The sequence below is a fragment of the Falco cherrug genome, chromosome 6 (assembly GCF_023634085.1).
Source record: "Falco cherrug isolate bFalChe1 chromosome 6, bFalChe1.pri, whole genome shotgun sequence".
NCBI classification, from domain to species: Eukaryota; Metazoa; Chordata; class Aves; order Falconiformes; family Falconidae; genus Falco; species Falco cherrug.
In genome coordinates this window covers 75,250,672-75,275,458 of record NC_073702.1, presented here as the reverse complement: position 1 = coordinate 75,275,458, position 24,787 = coordinate 75,250,672, and the positions used below count along the sequence as shown (strand labels likewise).

At 41.4% G+C, this 24,787-nt stretch overlaps 1 protein-coding gene across 4 annotated transcripts in view; it reads right to left on the bottom strand.

The window, feature by feature from the left end:
• The window catches only part of PKHD1 (PKHD1 ciliary IPT domain containing fibrocystin/polyductin), a 281,171-nt gene that overhangs the window by 42,797 nt on the left and 213,587 nt on the right, over positions 1-24,787 (bottom strand). The gene's annotated exons all lie outside the window — the stretch shown is intronic.

Sequence of the window (24,787 nt, the reverse complement as noted above, 5' to 3'; positions counted from 1 at the left end):
GTTCAGCCCAGAAAGACTGCAAACATTTCAATTAGTATATTAAAGGGTATTATTAGTTTATAGAAGCTTCATAAAAATTATTAGGAAAGAAGGTTGTTATCCCATGTTCAATGCAGAGAGAACTAAATAAGGTATCTTAACCAGGGACATTTAAATTAGAAATTAGAAAAACATCTTTCCACTAAAAAAGAAAAAAGTGAATAGCAAGGCTTTTAAACCAACTGAATAGGAACCTGGTGGATCTAAGACAACTGAAGAAGTTTTTTAGCAGGTTATATTAATTTATTTTGGGAGTGTTCTAATTATAGGTATCACTTTGGAGCAAATGGATGGGTGAAGCGGCTTCTTGAGCTCTCTGCCCATCCTGCCCAATGCCTCCAGTATCATTTTTATCAGCAGCCTTGCCTTCATTTTCATTCTTCCTTTCTTTCTTTGCCCAAGTAAGTTATAAAAACTGTTAAAATCTTATTTGTGCCTGCCTTGGTTGAAGGTACAGTCGTAGAGCCTGTGCTCATGACAGAAAGGTTCGCAAGCACAAGAGTCCCTGTGACATTATTAGGGTGATTTTCAGCAATATTAGTCCTGTATGGGCTATGGAGTTGAATCTTAAAGCAGAAGGATTCTATTACAGGTACAGACAGCTATATTATACCATGACATATTTATGACAATGAACAGTAATGGGAGGTAAGTATTTTAAGCCTTAGAAGACAAAATTAATCTGAAAGCATAGCGCAGAATCTGAACACCTATGAAAACATATTGAAGAGCTAAAATTTGAGATACAAAGGCTAGAGTCATTATCTGAGCACATAGAATGGCATTCATCACATTAATTTTAGCTGCCTAAATGTTAAGCATCTAGTCTAAGCTAATTGTCTAGTCTAAGCTGTTCATCTAGACAATAATCATTAGAGAGAGAGGAGAGAGACTTTTAGAGGGTCATTCATTCCGGCTTTCCTTTGGATGGATTGTATTACTTCTGGAGGTATCTGTCTCTACTGGCTATGTGGGAAACCTAGACAGCCTTGGTCTGAAGGCCTGAATTTGGACAGCTGAAGTTAGGTGAAATGAGCTCAACTCTTAATGATGTAGCTAGCGAGGCTTGCGGGACACCTAGGGTAATAGGTGTTCTGAAATACGTGGGAAATGATAGCTCTGTACATCCCTCTAAAGCAACCATCTTCTCCAGTTATGAACAAGAGAAAAGACAGAAAGAAGAGAGATTAAGCCACTGCCACGTTAATCTAGAAAATAAGTAAGAAAGTTCCTCTACTCCTGGCAGATCTAAGCAGGCTGCCAACAAATTTTTGAGAAAGGCCCTGAAAAAGATTAAACTCTGCATTTGGCTTTGATAGCTACGATGGTGAAGCCGCTGGATCCAGATGCTTCCACCTGTGCCTGGTGCAGTCACACTGCAGCCCATGCTCTGAGCAGTACAGCTCATGTAGGAAACAGAGAGGGCACTGGGCAAAACACCTTGGAAAGCACAGAAACAGAGAACTTCTCACACGAGACATCTAAGCAAATGTAAAGAGAGCCTAAGAAACTAACCCCTAACCTCTGGAACCAACACAGCTGCTGGGATAGAAGGAGGCTGATTTCAAACACCACTTACAAGAAAATCAAAAGTGACTGTAAGCATAGTCCAAAAATGCAATGCCTATGCCAAATCTTAGGGAAAAATAGGCCAGAAGAGATCTCCTGGTGGCATTCATTTCATCCCTTTGCTCAGAGCAAGGCTAAATACAAAGTCAGATCAGGTTTCTGAGGGCTTTATCATAAATCATAGTATGTCTACATTTTAGGGGTTTATATGTTTACTAGGGTAAAACTCCCAAATTAGAGTAAGTCTGAAGAAGCTGCTAGAGTTGAAAATTATTTGAAGATCTGTGACCTTAGTGACACTTTCATACATAACTTTACACACTTGCAAGGTTGTTTGAAGAAGCTTTGAGGCTTACTTTTATAAATAGTTGTTACACTCATTTGTGCTTGTTTCAGGTAGTCCAAAGCCTATTCCTTGTCCTATCAAAGTCTTCTGGACAGCTCCAACAGGGAAAGAGGAGATTTGGAGCTGGAGCATCTCTTATACTTTACCAGACAGTGTTCTTCATCTTCATATAAACCTGAATAAACTTGGAGTCACAGTGATCCAGGTTGTATGGAATGGTGCTCATGGAGACAAAAAAACCCCCCTACATTGGTGGACCACTGCAAACACCCACCCAGTCCTGACTGTCCTGCTCTAACTAGTAGGCATTACTCCCTTTGCATTTTATTCCAGACTTACTAGTGAGCCGTTTGAAATTTCAGACAGCCCTTGGAGTTATTTTGGCCAGGGAGTATATTTAAAACTCATTGTGCCTAATGTTGTCTTTCTACAATTGAGAAGTAATCAGGAAAGACGTGAAAATAAATAGACAAGTGAGAGGCAAAATGAAATATGAAGTGGCTAGAAAGGAGTCTGCTCTCTAATGTATTTTTTCAGCTTATTATTGTAAAAGCCCAGAGCAAAAGAATAGCTTTGAAGAGTCTTTTGTTAATAGTGGAAAGGTTGTCTTTTTATTTTTCTTAACTTTTTATTTATTAACCATGCTGCACAGGGTACTGCCATAAATGATGGCTGGGTTTCAGGTTACGGGGACTTTAGTCTGAAAACATCCCAGCCCGCAACGGGAAACAGAAAAGAGAAGTAACAGCCCATCATACAGTGCTTGAAGGGACTAAAACCGAAGGCCATTTGTTCTCTGCTTTTCCCTGTAATTTCTGGTGGTTGAGCTTGCAAAGGTTTGGGTGCCTCTGCTTGGATGGTTACAACACATCCCCAGCAGCCCACTTCCTCAGGTGGTCTATTTGATAACAGCTTGATGCTTAGGCCAGTATAAAACAGCTGATGTTTTAACCTTATCTGAGAATAAAATTATAAAGCTTCATTCCTACATGAGGCAATCCTCCAAACTGCTGGGGAAAAAAAAAATTGTTATTGAGGGTGCTTACCTTATGCTCAAGCCCTAAAACATGACAGAAAATAGCATTATTTGAGAATTTCAGTTTTAGGGTACTATGTATTTATTTATCATTGCCCTGAATATGTGGTTAAGCATACAAATATTCAACTGCTACAAAATTTCATTGAAAGCTATCATGTGGGAATACACTAGCCGTGCACAGGAAACCAGGCAGATGCATCAAGCAGATTTGTTTCTTTGAGATTTTTTAGTGTTTTAGCACCAGGGAAAAAAGTGCACTGAAAACAGAGTTAAGACAGGCAGAACAGTATAGGATTCCCAAAGGCTGCTTAACTCGGGCATCCTGCGGTATTTAAAGGATGCCTTTCACGCATAATAGTCTATATTATCTAACTTTTATGAAAAGAATTGCCAGTATGGACAACTTTGGGTCTCTGGTTTTTTTGGTATAACTCCAGCATTGCCAGACAGATACATAAGATGAGCACAAACATGATTTTTACTTGTTTATTCCATGGCATCAAAAAGATCAGAATATATTTCATGGCATCAAAAATATCAGAATATATTTCATTTTCTAGGCATACCAATTGAAAAGCTGGAGCTGGCAGGGTCTCAGCAGGAACCCGCATGGGCCTTTCTGCTGGTTTGGGCCATCACAGAGCATCTATCAGCTCCCAGATTGCGGAAAGGTTCGTTCCACTGTCAGAGCACACTAAGTACTGAGTGAGTGCTAAGTACTAAGACTAAACCCGCAAGTAGAAAATCGGTCCAGTTCTAAATTTGTGCTGCCTTGTCAAGACATCTGGGTTATAACCACTTTCCATAAAAGCCACTGGAATTCTGTTTATGTATAATTTCCCTAGGGAAGAGCCTTCAGCAGAGATCTCACTTTCCAACACGAATCCTGCCCCAAAGTGTGGCACACTATGTTCAGGCACATGTTGCTGGTTGTCAAAAATGAATTCACCTTTCCTTGGACATTATGTTTCCCTGAGGTCCAAAAAGGGTTGATAATTCTGGCGGCACTGCAGTCAGTAACCTGAATACCCAACCGGAAGGATGTGCTGTGTAAAGGATCCCTGTGCTGCCAAGGACATCCAGGGGAGGAGGGAAACTTGACTTTTTTTTTCTTTCTTTTGCTCTCTGCGGCTCACGTGGAATGGGAGCCCAGACACAGAGGCCTCAGAAGAAGAGATCTGAATTTAATAAAGCTGTCTGGAGTGGGAGGGAGACAAAGAAAAGAAGATTATGGAGATAAGAGAGGCAGAGATAGGAAGAGAGGAAAAGAAAGAACATCATTACAACTGACTGGTGATGGCTGTGCCCTTTCATACTCAAGTGGGCAGAAGTGAAATATTTGTTTGAGAGGTGGGACGGCAGTTTGTTATGAAAAGATTACAAAATAAAAAAGAATAGTTTATGGTTAGAACATATACTTCCATGCCACTATAATGAGGATAGACAAAAGGCAAGGAAAGGCAAGCATGATGGCAAGGCACTGCAAGGCAATTCATATAACTGCTTGATTTCATTGCAATTTTGGGAGGTATTGGGGTGACCCTTTATACTCAGTGCAGCTACACCTACAGTATGCAGGCAGAACTAGACCCCTGCTTAGGAAAATAACTCCTTTCCAGGTAACAGTAAAATCCACAGATCAGCAAAATGGGAGGGTCTGTTTGCTTCACCACTTCAGCCAACATTCTCCCATTTCTGCTTGGAGGATAGAAGTTAGTTGAGGGGCAGTAGGGAGGGGGATGTTCAGCTAATCACCACCAACATTGGCAGCCCTCTCCACCGAGGTACCACACTGATTTCTTTTTAGAGAGCAACTGTACCGTCAAAGCTCCAGTCTAGGGATGTGGGGTTTTTTTTCTTTTCCATAAGATTTTGTTTGTTAGAAAAAAACCAAAAAGACACCAGAGGGAAAATAAATGCAGATACATTTTTAATGCATACATTTCTTTTTCAGAACATGGTGGGCACTTCAGTGTTGGGTGCTGGAACTGCAAGGGGGAATTTATCTAATCAGTCCTCTGTCCCCCCACTCCATTGACATAATGTGGTCCTGCCGATTAAAGCACTGGAATCATAGCTCTGCATTTTCCTTCTTTTTCATACTAAAATTATTGATGTGCTTTGTACAACGTGTAATTGCCATTATTGTATATGTGCCTAGAGCATGTGCAGATCTGAAATTGAAATAAATAACCAAACAAAAATCGTATGATAGGAAGTCTCTGATAGTATGGTGGGGGTTGGTGCCATGGCATCACAAGCTGAAAATAGGATTTTATACTGCTGTGACTGGTTTTGATAGAGTGAGATTTGATAAGACTAGAAGAAAGGCTGCTGTGATCCTCTAGTCCGTCCTCCTCTTTTATATAGCACAGACCCTCAGCAAACACCCAAATCAAAGTCCCTCTTTTAGCATCCTGGGTCTGAGCCTCACCATCCAGAGACTTCACTGGAGCCGTCCTGATTTACATCACTAGGATCTTGCCCAGGATCATGCATTCTCTTTTACTCCCTCTATTTCTCTCTCTCTCATACACACGCACTAGATTTGTTCTTTACATTTAATTTATGCAAGTGAGGCACAGAATACATTTCAGTAACGCCAATTAGATACGCACTAATTTATTCTCTGTGAAATAGCAGTAAGTAATTAATCAGAATTTTGATCACAACTCAGTTGGCAATTCTAATTGCACTTGCCATTTCCACAGCAAATACAGAATCATTATCTTTTTTGCCTAGTCCTCTCTTCCTAATCATCCAGGGTGCTAGAAGCAAAACATTTCTAAGAACTAGATATTGTCTCTATCAACCAGCAGCCTTAATACCTTTGGACTGAGGGTTAGTGGGTTCAGTCCATGGCTGTGTTTTATTTCAAGCTTCATCATAATTTTAAAGTGAATAGCTAGTGGCAGGCTGGCTGGTTGCCTGGGGGAGGGGGGATTCTGCCTCATAAAATTATGAGAAAGGATAAAAGCTAGCAGCTCACTCCATTAAAAACCTTCTGGGAGAGCACTAAAGATGTCTGACCTTTGTGCAAGCATCCAGCAGGCATCTAAGGGGCATATGGATGTTGATCAGATCTGTATCATCAAAGCCTGCACCGCATCTCTGAGGCACCACAAACCACATTGTAACTCCAGGCACTAACGGCCATCATGGTACCAAACAGTATCATCAGGGGAGACCTGCACCCCGTGTTTAACCAAAACAGCCTTTACGTGACCATTTAGTGACCATTCTGCTTATCTGTGCAAGCTGACAGTGCTGGTCTGGAGCAAGAACGGTTTAAGATTATCTGCCTGGAAAGTGTTACGGCCAGGGGTCTACAAAGATAGTGTTACCCTTTGCTATGCTCTGAAAAAGGTGACAAGGAGATACTCCTCAGATGACTTAAAGTTGAAAGAGAGTAGGAAGAGAAAGGGGGATTTACCTCTTAGGAACTGAGCCCGAGAGGTACTAAGGGTGTACCTACACCAGGTCCAGCTCTCAAACCCAGCATGGCACTTCACCTTTTCCCACTGCTGGAAGAAAGGTTTCAAGAACCTGACAGCTACAGTCTGGTTTGTTAATCAGATTCTTCACATAATTCAAGCCCAGATGGTTAATATTTTCCTAGGTAATCCTAAAGCATACACTGTAAGTTTGTGAATAAACACCGAAATAGAGATATCAATTCTGTCCACTTAATAATTAGTGAAAAGAGGTTAACAAAAAGTGTAAAGACCCTCCACTTTAACCAAGAAGTCTCTTTATAGAATATGTTGTGAACTAGATTAGTTCTGGTTCTGCCTTTACATACAATTTGAGCCAGAGTCATCAATGAAAACTACTATTTTGAAGACTGTCCAAGCATCTCCTGTACTCCCCAAATCTGTCTTCTCCCTGCCCTCACCAACAGAAATCATTGTAAGAAGAGAAAGGCATCAATCAGCAATTTCTATTCCTTCCTCAGGGTTGTGGGGTTTGGGTTTGGAGTTTTTTTTTCTTTTCTTTTTGTTTGTTAATGCTCTTGCTTTTATTCCATACCTGAGAGATCAATAAGAAGGATTTGAGGGCAACTGTAACCTTTCAGAGACCTTCTAGTTCCAGTCACGAAACCTTTCCCAAAAGAATGGGGAATCACTCTCAAAATTAGTGATGCCAATGGGGACTGAAAAGGGACAAAACTTCTCAGAACCTAGCTATGAACACTGCAGCCAGAACAACATCTGAGATTTTGGATTTATTTCTTTCACAGAAGACAGAATACAAACAGAATAAATGTCTGAACTGCCAGAGACATTTCTTCATCTGGGGTTGGGGTAGGGATGGCATGTTAAACATGCTGCCCACGCTGAAAACTCCTAAAAGCTATAACCATACATTTTCCAGGCTCAACTCTACCTTCTGTGTCCCATACGACACAGACATTTTCCATCAGCCTTAAAAAGAGATACACTGAGGCTATGTCTACACTTGTGAAGGCTTATGCCTTAGCCCTGGTACTCAGTCACACATATTTTAAATTCCAAGGACAATTCTTGGCATGTTTTTTTGTTTAGGTCAACTAACACTGACTGAAACAGTGCCTAGGAGCTGCCTGAAGGTTAACGTGATTTGTGACCATCCCAGTTTGGACAAAACACATCTGGTCTGGAGGATAAGGGATTTTGATAATTATACATGTGGCCACACCAAGAGTTAGCTCCAGGACCATAAAACTGGCTCTGGTGCTTTGTAGTTTGCCAGCACAGAGGTAGTCAGAAGGTTTGAGATCTTTGCAACCACACTGTGGAGAACCATACCACTGTGCTCCCCCGCTGTTCTTGTGAGACATATCCCACTTCAAGCAGCTCAGGAACACACAAGGCACTGGTAGAGTTAAAAATGAGGTATCCACCAGAAGGATTTTCCTAACCATACTCCTATGGAGTCAGCAACTACTGTGGTGACTATCCAAATACATGAGAGAGAACGTAAAAAAATCAGAAAAGAACAAAAAAAACTGTTCAAGAAATTTAACACATAGGCTACAAAAGAGAAAGGATGCCTATTTAATTGCTTGTAATCAAGGTTGCTTAATCATCTCAGAGTGGGAAAAAAAGTGCAGCAGCTCTCGGAATCTGGGCATCTTTGAATACTGAGTAAACCCACACAGCGCAGATTTATGAAGACAGCAGATCATGTCCCACATCAGCTACAGCAGCCAAAAGAAGAAAAATAAGAGCTTTAAAACCAGAGGCAGTGGGATACAATCAGACTAGCATAAAAAACATTGAATTCAACACAGATATATAAGTAATGGATGGTCCTGAAGAGACATTCTGGCTATGTCTTCACTAGTAAATTAAATGTGCCCAGGAGTATTCCCAGACACCGAGGCCAACTGACATGGTCTGGCTCCATTCATCTATTAAACTCTCTCAGCTTTAAAACCAGGATGGATTCATCCAACAGGCTAACTGGGAATGTTCCTTGGCACACATTAACTCCCAGACTGCACCCGAAAACTGTCTGGGAGAGTGTTAATTGTCCCAGGGCAAAAGCGTGCTGGGGGCTGTTGTAAGCATTTCCGCGGAGCAGAGGATTGCATTTCCATGTCTGTGGCCTGGCATCACTTGATTTATCTTAGCGCAGGCATAGCCCCTACCCACGTTAACATCTCCCCCCGGAGAGCGCTGCTGTGATCACTGCAAAACTTAACAGAGGGCGCAGGCCACATCAGTTAGAGAGGTGTCCTGAGCCTGAGGAAATTAACAGGGAAACCTACAGCCAGTGTTAATGCCAAGCCCCTTCGAGAGAAGAATTCACCCCTACAGGCAAAGATCAAGCAGACATTGTTTGAAATATTTGGCCTTCTCTGGGCATTTTTGGAGGCTGTTGAATTTTTTCACACTTAGATCTTTCCAATTTGTGGCGTACTTGTTTCAAACAAACAATTACTGTTCACTTAGCTTTTTACAAGGCTGGAGCTGATGTTTTCTTGGACTAGAGAAGTATTTTAAGTGGAGAAAAACAATCTGAAGTGATTATTAAAACCGTGATTAGTGAGGCAGGACTCGAAGTTGTTGCTGTGTGCCTTCTGTTTGTTGCAAGCGCAGACCTTAAACTGAGTGGAAAAGAAGGAAGGGACAATCTTAGTCACCTCCTAGCTGTTATCTCCCTGCTGGAAATGAGCAGTAGATTGACAGCAGCTGAAGAGAGACAAGCCTGCCCACTGCACCTTAATTAATACAGGGAGGATGGATCTGGGACAATTGGAGTCACCACAGGAGAAAACCTGGGAATAATTTCCTGTCTCTACTCTGGGTTGATGCAGCTGAGTCCAACTCTGGTCTCCAATAGTCAGTCATAATCTTTGAGTTCAGTGAGGTTATGGCCTCATGTAACTGTGGGAAATAGTCTGATGCACGATGCCATCAAGTAAGCCCTCTCCTGAACTCATCACGCACGGGCATCCCTCTAATCAGGATGTGCTGAGAAATGGCGAGTGAAATGTGCATGCATAAAGCCTCACAGAAAAAAAGCTAGGGGTGGGAATCCTTCTTACAGACACACTGAGCAAATACAGGAGGAAGAGTGGGATGAGGTAAGACATGGCTACACCACCAGGACTCTGGTACCAGTGGTTTTTGGAGAGAACAATCTGTTGGCTGCCTCACCCACAGGTGAGAACTGTGAAAACTCTTAGGTTTTCTTTTGACCATACAGCATGGTGTGCACAGAAAGGTTTGTTCTGAGCACAGGCTCAGAGACAGACAGGGCTGATCCACAGCAGCCATGAATGCCAGGAGGAGTCAGAAACATGGGCTGGGGCTGGATGTAAATGCACCCACAGGGAGCAAGAACAAGAGGAGCATGAGGACAGCCCTCTCGACAGGACCCCAAGTGGGTCCAGTGTCATGCACAGCACTTCAGCCAACATACATCTGTGTACAAGCACACGAGGGACAGGGCAGAAGCACATTTCCCAGCCAAGGTGGAGGCAGAACTGATGAAAGAGGTAGATATTGCTGCCCAGCCTGGGAGCTGCCCTCACAAGGACCAGGCACACATCTTGGCCCTGTGTTTCACTCCCTCCCTCTGTCGATGCTCCACCAGTGGCTTTTTTCCTGCTGTGGACAGAAGTCCATTGTGTGTCCACAACAGAGAAGACTGAAATTATTGTGGCCTCTCACTTGAGACTTTGCATCTTCTGTCTGCTTTGCTCCATGATGCTCATGTTAGCCTTTGGATTTTCGATGGCAAGTCACCTAGATCAGGCTCATAATCACTCTTTGCCAGGTGACTTGGGAGCAATAGGCACACCTGAAAAGTGAGTGGAGGGCTGGGCTGATCCTTCCTGGCCTGAAGACATAAGGACATGCAGGGGCATGGCAGCATCAGGCTGGGTGACTCCAGAATGTGGTGCCGTTACAAATAGCACTTTGCCTGGAGGCCCATCCAGTTGAATTAGAAAAAAAAAAGAACCATTAATTAACTTGACTTAAGAGAGGGCTGATGCAGGGCAATGTGACCTTTTCTCTATGTCACATGCCACACGGATTTTAGCCTCCCTCTGATGCTTTGTCACCGCCAGTTCTTGTTTTTTAGATCACTGGATTGCAGGGGGGTGATAGTGACCAAAGGAATAGTGGCAGCAGGAGAAAAGAAAGAGGTGGCCTCACTATTTCAGTGGTCTGTACACCAAAGACAGCAGGATGCACACTTTATTTCAGGTATTACAAACACAGGATATATTGTGTGCATGTTCAGTTAATACACACACTTAGGGTAGTTTTGGCAGTATTTTACAGGCAAACTAAAAATGGTATCAGTTTACAAAATGGGGAATAAATTTCTTTAATGCTACTCAACTTTTACGTAAGTGTGATGGCAACAGAAGGAGCTTTCTACAGTTTCCACCCATCAACTCAATGCATTGCTGCAATGGTCCAATCTATTTAAAATTCGACTTTGAATTAGCCTGCCTCCTTGATGGGAGGAAAACTGTAGTTAATGGCCTCGGTGAGGGTTGATGAGAGCAGAGACACATTGGGTGAATAAAATAAAGGCTTGAAGCAAGGTACCTCTACTCCCTTTGGCTGCTGTACATCTGGACACTCCCTGATATGGATGATTTCTGTTTCCTGTGGATTCAGGAAGGTGTAAGTGAACCTGCATGCCTCTAACCCACTGTGAGGTTTCCTTCTGATATCCCTGGGGTCAAGGCAGACGTATGGCTAGGTCTGCTAGCCAGCTCTGTGGCTGGGAACAGACTGAAAACCAGATCTTCTGACACTTCTGCAGATGGAAAGTCACCTCATTTTGGAGCATAGTCATACTGGGTTCTAACACAATGTGTAATTTCAGCTTTGTAAAACAGGAGGAAGGACAGTGCTGGGGTCAGGAGCACACGTAGGTCAGAAACAGCATGTCAGTCCTTCAAAAACAAAGGCACATTCTTATTCTAGGATATGATGGGCTCTCTTCTTTTAAAACGGGTAACTTGAAGCTTAGGGTTTTTTTAATTTATTTTTTTTTCTTTTTATTTGAAAATTAAGTTTTTTACTGGGTTTCCTGTGGAGGCAAGACTTACCTAGTTGCACTATGCATGTGTCCCTCTACCCATGCCTTCGTGTATCCTAGCATTTTTTATTTCACTCAACACCTTCACTTAAAGGGGTTAGAGGAGATGTCTTAGAAATGTCTTTTGATTGCAAAACCCTTCTATCCTCAAGTCCTTAAGCCGTTGAAAAAGCTTCTTTCAGAGCTTTTGATTTCTTCAACATCAATCAGTCACAAAAGGAAAAGCCATAGGAAATGACAGTTCCCAATTATTCATGCTCATAAGACCATCTACTAGCTCAGAAAATTGAAAAAATTCACATCAATATTCGATTTCCTGATTTTTCTAACAAAGTATTTAAAAATCATCACTATCTAATTTCAAATAATATTTGTGAGACTGCTATCTTTGTATTCCATTTAATATTACTTCCAATGAAAAAAAAGAATGACAAAGGAAACAAAGATGAAAAAGTTCCTTTAAAACCAAAAATGAAAACTCAAAATTGCATGTGAAATCAAAATAGATAGCTTTTTTCTAGATAAAGCTGGAAAATCTGAAATTTTATCTCAGAGACTTGTAAAAGGTTTAAAAATAAAACCCCAAAACTAATATGAAACAACTCTAGGTATTGATATACTACACAAAACATAGAGGCCATAAACACACAACATAATGGTTGAGGCAAAGAATCAGAACAATTGCCATATCACCCATATACTTTTCCTTCCACATCATCTGCTAGATCAGAGATCTAACAGTGGGTCTGGCAAGGTTTTAATGACAACTCCCTACTATCAGGATATTTCAATCAAAGGTGGATGAAGCTTTCTTCTAGATCTCACTGTAAAACCCAGCCCTGATGCCTAGTGCCATGTTTAGAAGGCCATAGTTTTGTATTGCTGTATTTTCATCAACTAAATTATGATGGAGACTTAGAAAATCAGTTCAGAGAACATCTCCACTGACCACATAGAAAATACTCTATGCAATTATTTTTGAGTCCCCTAGGTCTGGTTTCTTATCTAGTTTACATGTTTATATGCTTAGACACAAGCATCTAAGTCCAGGCTTGGCTCCTTCAGCTGAGAGAGATCAACACCTTGAAAGGGAAATTTATGCATCTTAGACACCAGTTTTAGGGTGAGATAAATTATTTCAGTTAAGCAAGATGACTCTTTTGAGGTTTTTTTAATTTCTTTGAATTTTTTTCCAAAAAAGAAATATTTGAATTTTTGAATGTCTTTGAAAAAGCAAGCTAATCTAACTCTAACCATGACATTCAAGACACATCTATGCCTTCTCCTTAGCACACCACAAGGTCTCCCTCAAGACCTGACCCACAGCCCACAGCAGCTATAAATGAGCAATTACAGGCCCCAGGAACAAGGGAAAATCAACTTTCAGAGCACATGTGATGGGGTGAGCCTTGGTCTGCCTGAAAGCTTCACAGGCAGTGAGGCACACATGAACTGGCTGTCCATGGGTGACCGCAGGTATTTCTATACTGCAATCATCCACCTGTGTGGTCTTTGTGGGGGTGAAAGGTGGATGGATCTGGGAGCTCATCAAGCCCTAAGTTTCTCCACAGATGCTTCTTTGAGAGTTGTGTCAACACAGACATTGAGTTCATAGGTGCAGGGTTTCATCCTCTGAATTAGAGGGATTTTTGACCGCATCATTGAAAAAGAAAATATAAGGAAAAAACACTTCTCAAATCCCATTGGATAACATTGGCAAAGACAGACATGTCAACGTTATACCCACATATAGCTTAGGTAGTGCAAAAAACCTCAGAATGGCTTAAAAAACACTTGTTCATGTCCCATTAAATCACTGTGGCTTAAAGTATTGAAGGTCGGTTTTGAAACTTCTCTCAATGAAATCTATGCTTTTATCTCAGTGAAAACACTCCCATCTTACTAAACAAACATGATGTGATCAGCAGTGGACTTCAGAAAATCCTCTCACATCTCATTATCCCACAGTTTAGATTAGGGCTTTTATAGCTTGACTTCATAATTCAACCACAAGATCAGCTCAGTTCCCCTCTGCCCGAGCTGTTGCGGTGGTAATATGTTATTTCTGTAACATGAAGAGCAAAGAAAAGGAATATAACATGTTCTTGCGGCAACAATTTAACTTTGATTTAACCTTCCAGTGCTTGACATTGCAGGCACTAACACTTTGGTGGTTTAAAGAGACACACCAAGTCAGAAAGCGATAAACTCTTACTCAAGCAAAGAGCCTCCCGAAGGTGCTGGCTGCCTTGTTCCTTGCAACACAAAGTGTTCCCCTGTCAGTCCCGGTTGGCAAAATAAGGCTGTGCCATTTCCATGCAAAGGTGGACCTTATTGGACCTGTTAACCATGAAACAGCTAACCTGTGGAAAGGGGTCTGAAGCTACATTATGAGGACTTTCACTCTGGGAGCGCTGGAGGATGGAGAGGAAAGCCCTGTGTCCAAGTCCAGACCAGCCATGGTAAGGCTTCTGGCTCTGCCATGGACTTGCTCAAAACCCACAGACTGGGCTGTGCCTCAGCTTCCCCTCCCACCCTTTCTTTTACTTTCAGGGCTTTAGTTCCTCACAACAGATTAATCTCTGGCTGTATGATGTTGCCTAGGGTCTCTAGTCCCATTTTTACAGTATGATAGCTCTTAGCTGCAAATGCACAGACTGAGGCACTACTAGGGCTACTAGGACAAAAAGGAGTTGCATGCCAGAGTTTTGCTCTTAACAGTTCAAGCAATCCAGCAATCAGATTGCTCAGCTGGTGGTACGCTTTAACTTCTCACTTCAAAACTTCTTTTTCTCCTAGGCCTTCTATCACGCTTCTGCTAATATGTTTGAGCTCTTGGAACCATCTAACTGGTGGGAGGAAGCTGCTTTGTGGAGAAAGCACTTGGACACGGTGGTGGCTGCAAGAAACCTCAAGGACTAAACCAGAAGTATTTATTGTCCTTTGATCTTAGGCTTCACCTTTTTCCTTTGCAGATCCCAGGTGCCTTCCCCAGACACTCCAAGTCAGAGACTGAGAATTCTAGAATGACACAAGGAGCTGGGTGCCTGACATCCAACTCCTAGTGAAGTTATTTAAGAGTTAGACACATTCTTTTCCCAGGGAACATTCATACAGTCATTTTCCAACAGACCCAAGGCCACCCTGACTTCTCTTCTAGATGCTCACAACTGTAGCAGCTTTTCTTCTTTTAATTTTCTTCCCCTCCAAACTCTAGCCTAACCCTCTCAAAGAAAGGCACCTGAAAAAAGAGACTGCTTTTCAAAAAACCATCAGCACATCTGCCTCCCACTGGAGCTAAGCAAAAGGCAATACTATTTTCCTAAGCAGCCCCAAACTGTGAATATAAAAGCATATAAATTCAACACCCACAAAAAATAAGATAATAACCCTGGACAATGAGAAAATTACACGAGTTCACTTTCCATGTCAGTATGCATTTCCCTTTAAGATTTTCCATTTCCCTTTAAGCAATTCTATTATTCACACATAGCATTTCTAATCATTCTTTCAAGTGTTTCTATGTAACTTATCAGGGTTTAATGAATGCCAGAATAAGCACTAGAGGGAAAATCCACATAACTGGACAGTAACCCAAAGGTTTTAACAAGACCTTTACATTTTTCTTTTTAATATAATCTTTATTCAAGCATTTTCTCCTTTGATCAGAAAGATGGCTTTTTTATTGGTATTATTATTGACTTTTTCCCACCCACCCTCTTCCATAATCCACCATCCCATAACCTGTGAGCCCTCCAGGGTTGCAGCAAAGTGTTATTAGTTACAAAGGGCTTCTCTGGAAACATAATCTACAAGTAAAATGGGTCAAAGTAAACAAGTTAGCTTCTATTCTGCCTTCTACTGAATCAGGCCCCACACTCACTTTGCAGAGAGAACAGTAAAAAAAACCTGCAAACATCCAACATTGACGCATTAATATTTTCGAGAACAAGAGTGACTTGGAGAGCCGTACATGGAGGTAGTATTTGCTATTAACAGTAATTCCTAAGGGTGACCTTGTGCCCAGAAGTTGTCAGTCACACAAATTCTGGGCCACCTCATCACTGGAGGTTAGGATGGCTAAAAACATGGATGAGACAAGATACAACAACAAATAGCACAGGGATTGGGTCTGCTTTCAGGTCAAACTGTCTAATGGCTGCTTTGAAAGACATGAGTATGAGAAAAATGCCAGTCTCTAAATGCTTAATACTCTTCCCAAAGCAACCACCACCTTCACCAGGACACTAGAAACACGCTAAAACTTGACCTTGAATTTTAAGCCAACCTCAGAGTCCTGTAGGACTCCCGTTTGCATGACCCTTGTGGGCAGCACTGCACTTGTACCTGGGCTCTGACTGGTTTGGGGCTTTTTTCTCTGGAGTGTTATACAGGGACGTACAGAGCCAGATCTTTTCTCCAGAGACCCTCAGGCTCTCCATGAGCAAGGGATATTTTTATGTGTTGTCACTGACTCCCATTAGGCTACCTTCTTCAGACACAAATTTGAGTGACTGAGAACGTTTCTCTCCCTGGGCCCTGGAGAAGCAAAGGGGAAAGCAGGTTTCCCTCACTTCACAATGATCCAAACCAGCCACCTGAAGCAGACTGCACAGGGAGCTGGACAAAATAGTTTCTCTAAAGCTGATTTAGATGTCTACACCATGGTTTTGAACAGTAAGGTAGATATATATAATTTTCCTGCAATGAGAAAAAAATACTTTTGTTGGTTCTACTTATACATCTAATAGCTTATAATAATAACATGTATTATTTAGGGCCAGAGGGCTGGAAAAGTTCTCAACAAGTGACACAGCCTATTCCTCTACCCCACAGCAAATTATGCTCTACCAGGTTTCATTCCTGAGAGGTCCTGCTATTTCTTTATCACTTAGCTCCCTCTCCAGAGATGGAATGAGGCAGTTGTGCCCACCTCCTAAGGCACAGAGACCGGAGACAGTACCGTCCAGCCCTGCTCCAATGTGAGGTATGCTTTTAACTGCGGTCACTGCTCAGAGTAAGATGCAGACAGAAGGTTTAAGCAATTTGTCACAAAGGGGACCAAATGAGTAGCAGAGGTTCCGGAAAAGCCAAAGATTCTCCTCAGCTATTAAGGAATTAATTTTTATCAACTATCATCTTCAACTGAATATTTATCCAATAGAACTGTACCCTTTGCTTCTTTCATATTTAATTATGGTACAACCTTGAACCCAGGTGGCACCTTTGATCAGCTATTGCTATAATAATGTCCTATTAATCCCACAGGAAGGGAAAAGTGTTCTTGCAGTGTGGACCTTATAGGAATGAAACTTTGTTTTCAGTCCAGTAACTGCTGCATCTTAGTGAGCATGGGAAGAAAACAATGAGGCAGACTCACTCTAGTTTTGCAATGTGTTTATTAATTTCAGAAAAACCACCGCAGGAACAAAGTTTATTAGTGAGTAGGAGGATGTTTCAGGAACAGAGCCTGACTGAAAATAATCAGCTCCCTTTAATTAATTGCATGCAGTTTTATTGCATAACTAATGGTTTTAAACCTTGGCCAATTAGCTTGTCAAACACAGAAGTTAAATTCTCTATTGGTTTCTCAAGTAAGGGCTATGCCAAAGTTTTAATTCGACTTGCCTTATCCAAGACACCAGAAAATAGGGCCTCTTGAAACTAAAATTAGTGGGCAGTTACCCAGAACTGCAAAAAAAGAATAGAAAAGACAATGGAAAAACCCAAGGACACTGAAGTCCCAAGCGGGGCCAATATCTGACTCAGGTCCATGACCCCCATTCTGGGGTAGATTACAGTTACAAGGTTATCTCGTCTTTACAACCTGTTTTCTAAGACAGGTTGAGGTACTGCTGCCAATTTAATGTGCCTACAAGACAGAAGAAAAAAGAAAACAACGCCAAACCAACAACAAACCAACTTTTCCTTGAAAAGTAAAGTTGTTCCAGACAGTTTATGATGCTTCAGTGTAATAGCTGCCTCACCAGCTGTGTCTGTCTTTTCCCAGCAACTGCAGAATGCAGAATGATTTTATAATCATATAGACTTATGTATTTCTACATTTAAATTACTATAAAGTTTTATATGGTAAGTTAATAACTATGTTCATGGCATGATCTTAGACTCAGTCTTCAATGTAACTACCCCAGATGCAAATGTCTGTTTTCCAGTTTCTTAAATGCAATGCTGGCGAATTTACTTTTTTAACCAAAGCACAGATACATTTCTCCAAAAATGCATTAGGAAATTAATATGTTATTTTCAACTAATTATTTTAATGAATAATTGTATGAATACTACGTATCCTAAGAACCCCAAGGTGCTCATTGTGTCCACCACATGTGCTTTGAACTTGACAGAGTGATGACATCCATATCAACAATATCTTTTGCAAATTAAGATCTTGCATGTTTTGACTTAGTAATTATCTTGCGAAAAGTTGCCTTTAGGTGTACCAACCTCTTGGTCCAAACTTAGTCAATGTTTGCATTTCTTTAGCTAAAACACCCTGTTCAGTCCCTGTCCTGAATGCACTCAAGCTGAAACTGAGATGGGCAGTTTCTTCACTTACTGCTTTTTTTCAGTGTGCATATCACCCAGACCACATCTACACCAGTAAACCAAATAGTGTCAGCACGTGATCTCATGCGTCAGCTCATGATCACCCATACACTGTGACCATTAGTACATTTCCCAGAGAAGTTTTGGTCCCTGCAACTAGCACTCTCCAGCACCACTCTCAGGCATGGCTGGATCCAGGCAAGAGGGGAAATATTATGGGAACATGAACAAGGTCATGGGCAAACGGTTTGGTTTGAAAGACTCATTTAGAGTTGTTCTGTTACTCAGATGGGTTTCAGTAACCACCTGTGCTATGAAACCTACCCTTCTCCTCCAACCCTTATTTATCCCACATGTTTCAGTTTCTCCAGGAGATAAGGCAGAATTCTTTTATACAAACAAGTAGTGCTACACAGCCCTGAGCCATCTCCAGAGCAGTCACGTCTTGGACCAAATGAGTCAAAGTTGCTTGCTCGTTACTATGATCATGTAATGCAAGACTGTCAAAACCTAAAAGCACAAATAGGAGAACAAGGCAAATTAAGGTCATACAGGCAGACATCTAAATGCTTGCCTGCTTTAGTAATGCCACATGGACACTGTTAATTACTGGTATGTAATTTTTCCCAGTGTTTCATAGGAACCTCAAACTAGTTTGGGATCACATCATACCAGATGCTTCATAGACACATTTTCAGTCCCAACGCTGACATGTTGAGAGCTATCATAAACCAATGAGTGGAGGGGGGAAAAAGAATTAACCTCATTTCACAGAATAATCAAGTGACTTCTTCAAAGTCACAGGACAAGGTGTTAGCAGAGTTTTGCAATGAACTCAGACCTCCTGAATGGTTCTGCAGCAGCAGCCTGTTTCCCTGTCACTCACATTAAATCACTCCTCGCATGCTGATGGTTGAAACTGCCAGCTCCTGTGGTGCATGTCTGCCAGCGGTGAGACCTCCAGCATGGCTTGTTGTAAACTAGGAGGATACTTGCTTTGCCCTGGACAGATAGACCTGAGATTGCTCTGCCCAGAGTTCAAACTAGAAGGACTGTGCCCAACTTAAAGTGTAACAACATTAGTATAGAAATGTGCCCATCCTCACCAGTCCTGCCCTTTTGTGTCTCTGATGCAGCACGTGGTTCAGAGCTGGCTCATGTCCTGCCAGCCTGCATCACAGGCAGACAAGTGCGAGTTTGCTTGCAAGAGGTCGTGTCAACACTGCCAAGGTATGATGGTCCCCACAAGACCTTGCCTTTCGGTTCTGCTTTTACATCACTGTATTCAAGCCACAAGGCGATATTTTCCCTGCTTTTCTCATGGTTCTTTTACAGCACTGAATCAGCATAGAAATATTAAAGATGCTTTATCTGAAACATCCATGAAGGAAATCCTGTGCCTCTGATGAACCTGACTTCCTCAATTTCCTGTTTGCTGCACAGCTGTCTGCATTGGATGGGTCTCAGGGACATTTTTTTGGACATATTTGTGTACCCCGGTTGGAGGCCAGGCTCCTTGAGTTAGAACATAAGGGTCTATAATCTTTAAAAAAAAAAAAAAAATCACAATGAAAACAGAAAGAATGAAAAGAAAACAAACCAATAAAGAATCTATCCTGTCATAACATTTGAGGTTCTGGTATTTGCTGGCCTTGGAGTAGGTTCAAAATAAATGAAGGAAATGTGTATTTCATTAAATGCTAATATTTGGAAGATAAGAGGGAAAAAATGATGAAATGCTTCCAAGCACAGTTGTGAAGACAGTGCCTATGTGTGTGCATATAAACACACATGCTGGCATGCACACAAACATACAGTCACGATCCTCTCCGTTTCAGAATACTGCCATGTAAGAATTACAGGGGAGAGAAAAAAAGATACTTATTTTCCCAGGCCATTGCCCTTCATGTGCATGGCAAGGGCTTTTGTACTTCTCATTGTCTATCTCTTTTCAGACCTGCAATTGAATCCTTTCACAGGGATACATTTTTTTGCAAATGAGACTTGATCCTATAAAAAGTCATTGAGACATACATAGGCATGTATAAAAAACCTCAACTCAATCCTACACAAAGCAAACTATTCTAGGTGCCTCGATAATAAGGCTAGTTAATCAAAAAATATAACCAGCACATTCCCAGTTGATGGATGGCATACTTGTTGATGGTTAAATTTTGCAATCTCTTCTCTGTTCCACTACAGATGACTCCTGGTAATCCCTTTGCTCCTATCCAACCTAGTCTGTAAAGTTAGGATATAACATGTGTTTGCCTCCTAGGGACACAGCGCCTTGGGCATCAACCAGGGTCATGAAATGCCCAGAATTCTTCTGTGAATTAGCAGACCCAATGCAAGGGAACTAGAACATGGGATTTAAGGCTCCTAATACTCAGGTATTTTGAAGACAGTGGAAAGATGAGGAGCATTTGATGTTTGTGCTTCAAACAATGCAGCAGAGCAGGAACAAAAAATTTCACAGCCGATAGCCAAAGCTTAGATCTTTCACAGCACATCAGAAGATAATGAATCTCTACAGTTTATTTTCATAGATAATTCTAGACAGAGTTTTGGTTCGGGGTTTTTTTTGTGGGGACAGTGGATAGAAAACATTTCACTGGCCTCAGCATTGTTTCCATGCTAGCCTTCAATTCTTTATTGCAAGCCCATAGGTTCTAGAGTTCAGACATTTGTTTTATAACACACACCAAAAAAAGGATTCATTTTGCTATTTGCAGCTGAACCATTTCTGAGCAAACCTGCAGATGAAATCTTATCCCAGGCATAAACCTACCATGGGAAAACAAAGGCAACAAGTGTAGCAAATAACATAAAGGTATACAGCATTAAAAAAAAAAATTAAATAAAATCAAAATAAAGTACAAAAGTAGAAGCAACTGGAAAACATGGATGATGATGAAACGTATTACAATATGGGCTGTCAGACTGTGGCTTTCATGAAATTCAGTGGTACTCTTAGGTAAAAGCCATTGATCCATGGTAACCTCCCAGTAGGTGGACAACACCTGCCAAGGAACTGCTTAAATGCCATGGTCCAGCTTTCAGGTACAGTTACAAGGCAGCAAGGAGACTGTTTGGTTGCTGATTGGGAAGGCTGTGGAGGCGTAGGGTTTGGCGTTAGACCTCTGCTTCATGGAGAATGTGGTAAATAATAGCAGAAAGAAAGACAGAAGTGACACATAGTCAGAGTTTTGGTTTGGAGACAGGAGGATCTTAGGGGTCCTGGGAGACAGAGGTGTGGGGTCCTGGCTTCTGGAGGTATAAATGTTTGTTGGGGCTGGAGATCTTAGACAAGTCAGGCAGAATGAAAATATAGAAAAGGAAGCGAGCTGAGGAGGTCCTGGGGGTCATTGGTGATATGATGGTGACATTAGTGTCAGGAGATTTTGACTTTCTTGTGCCAGACCTTGGGCTTCATCAGAACTGTCATTACTTTTATCCCCTCCAGCTCTCCCCTCCTTTTGTGTAGCGTGTAACACACCACTTGACATGCAGATGTGCTGGATTCAAGGAGACTTTATCACTCTGTTGTGTGAAACAGGCATTACCAAACCCCTCTCAGCAACAGACATCTCCAGCACAACATCCCACCCAAGTGTCTCCTCTGTACCTTACGCTGGAGATTAGAAATCAATCAATCCCTCACCTCCAGAAATATTGCCTGCCCAGTAACAACTCATGCATGAACAGAAAATGTTATAACTCTGGTTTTATAACTTCAGATAGAATGGGGGACTAACTGAGGGACAATTTGTCCTACATATTTCTGAGTTATTCACAGTGACTAGAGCTAACTGAAAACGAATTCTGAAAGTTGGGTTTCTGCGTTGTAATTGAAAGAAAACTGGTTTTTGATTAAAATCAGGCCATGTGTGTCCCCCTCAAAATAAAGGAGGAAAACAAAAATTAATTTGGCTGAAATATTTGAAGTGTTAAACAATTTTCATTTTTTACCCCATGGAAAAAAATATTCTCAGGAAACTTTAGTAGGAAAACAGTCTCTGTCTGCTTTTATTCACCAATATTTTTCAAAAGAAAAGAAGCATTTATATCTCATCATTCAGATGGCTTGCTACTTTTCTTCCTTATGTTAGAGCTCCAGTTAAGGGAGAAAAAAATAATCTTGGGGGTTTGTTTTTTGATCTGGTATCATTGGATAAAATCTGAACATCTTAAATGCTCCAGTTTTATATTTTCATGGGTTTGTACTTATTCAGTAATACAGAATCATAAAATCATTTAGTTTGGAAAAGACCTTTAAGATCATTGAATCCAACCATTAATCCAGCACTACCAATTCCCACTAACCATGTCCCTAAGCACCACACCACATCTTTTAATGCTACAGCAGAGGAGAATCAGGAGTGAGAGAAACTAGTTTCATGCAAAGCAGAACGAGTGCTTTACTACAGAGTTGTGGCTGGATTCTCTGGTGCATACCAATGTGAAAAAGTTTTTCCTTTAGTTGGAACACAAAACAGGAGTTTCTCTCCAGAGAACATTTTTTGGTGTCTGATAAATGGATGCAAGGGATATCCCCCTATGGGGGGACAGAGGGGCTCACACAGAGTGTTTTTCTTCCCAGATCCGCCCCCCCCCCCCCTTTTTTTTTTCCACAGACTTTTTTAAAAAAGACAGGTTTCTTTTTTTAAAATCTGTAGGAGTCTATTATCTTTGAGAACTGATCCATCTACTACTTTTGATCAAAATTGAAAATATGTTAAAGATTACTGGGTGGGAGATGGCACACACATACATATGCACATACACTGCATGATGATGTAAATCTTACGCTTCAAGAAAGCCAAACTAAAAAAGAGAGAGAAATATGATGTATTAACATCAATAAATTGACTTTGATGGCCAGGTTAGCGATATGCTTTTCTGCAAAATTCAGGAATGTGATCCACGGGGTGCCAATCCAGTAGATCTCTGTGGTGCTTATCCAGAAATGTGGCCCCCACAGGGTGCCCAACACCCTCTAAAACGGATAAGAAAGCTGTTTGTTATCCAGAGGCCTTGATCAGTCCCACAAAGACAGGAAAAGAGGAAAATAGAGATATTCCTTGATGTTTGTGCCTGCTTCTCTTTCAAATGGAATTAATGGTGGTTTAATGGGGTATGAAAGGATGTTTTACTGGAAACAATGAGGAACAATTGTCTAGCTCACGTTTCATTTCACAGGTCATTATTGCATTAAGAAGTAAATCGACCAAGTCCGGTAAATAACAGTCTGTGTTTTGCCCAGAGCTTGAAACCAACAATCTTAGCAGTCACCAACTAATATCTTTGTCATTTTTAACCCTTGCAGGGATCTGCTGGGGGCTAAACAATTATAGTCTTCACCCACCCCTAGCAGGTAAGCATTATTCATTTTATTTCTCATCCTTTCTTCCTGCAAACCCCATGAGGCTGGGTTTTTGCATTGTTGTTTTGTTTATTAGCCGACCTAGCCAACTGTGTGTCTGGTGGCCTTGAAAAACAACACATATTTTAGTGACTGCTGCAGGCGTCTTTAAACAGGCTGCTTCCTCTGCAAAATTAATTGTTGCAAAATGCAGTGCTTCCCCTGTAAAGCTCTGCAAACTAACACTCAGCAGTTTGGGTGGATTATAGATATGCCTCTAAGATGTAAGGAAAATAATATACTTGCAGGATGCAATCCACATTTCTTTTTTTAATTGCATAAACACAGCCATCTTGTCTACTTAAAGGTAACAGCCATCGAGCCTAGAGAGGATGTACGCTGTAGGCTGCTGTCCTCAGCTCTGTCCCTGACTGACTCTGGAGAAGCTCACTTCTCCACTTTCCTCTGTTTCTGCTGAAGCCTTCTGGGCTGACTATTAAAAGCAACGGTTTCTTCCAGAAGGTACCAGAAAAGTTCCTGTATGGTATCTAGTAGTAATGGCATGTAGTAGTAATAAAACTCAACTACTCGCTCAGTTTTGTGGACATCACTGAAGCAGGAATGATAAATAAGAGTGAAACAGTCCCTCGGGAGAAAAGGTGTGATGTCTCAGCTACTGAGGTTTAAGGAAAGGTCCTAGATAAGGAACCTGCCTCACTTTTGGTTCTCTGGTGCTGTAAACTCTGCTCTGACCCTGTACACCATTTTCCATGGGACTAACCTCTACACTTACACAACCTTTCCAGTGCATTAGCATTCCACAAGAACAGGCAGATTGGCTGTGAAGGACCAAGCACGTGAGTTGGGAGAGAATCTCTCTGCACTAATTACCTCCCTAGTAGTCACTCTCTGTCTTCATCATCAGTATTTAGAAAGTCCTAATTACCAGACCTTCCTACTACAACACTCTGGTCTTTGGACACATAAATCACTGTCAGACCTCAAAGGTTCCTGTAGATCACTGAGCATCCTTGCAGAATTTTGAAAATAGGTCCAGAAAGAGCCTTCTGAGTTTTTTTGATCCATCCTTCCCCCACCTCCGGAAAAGATCAGCTCTATCTGGATCATATAAGCAAGTTTGTGTAGCCTCTACTGATAGGGACTCCACAACTTGTTCCAGTGTTTTAGTGTCTATTCTAACATTTCCTCACCACATCTAAAAATATCTTGATGAAATTTCAGCCCACTATTTCTGATTATATAGACTTCAGGAGCCATTTATTTCTCTCTACTCCAGAGCAGCCTTTCATATTTT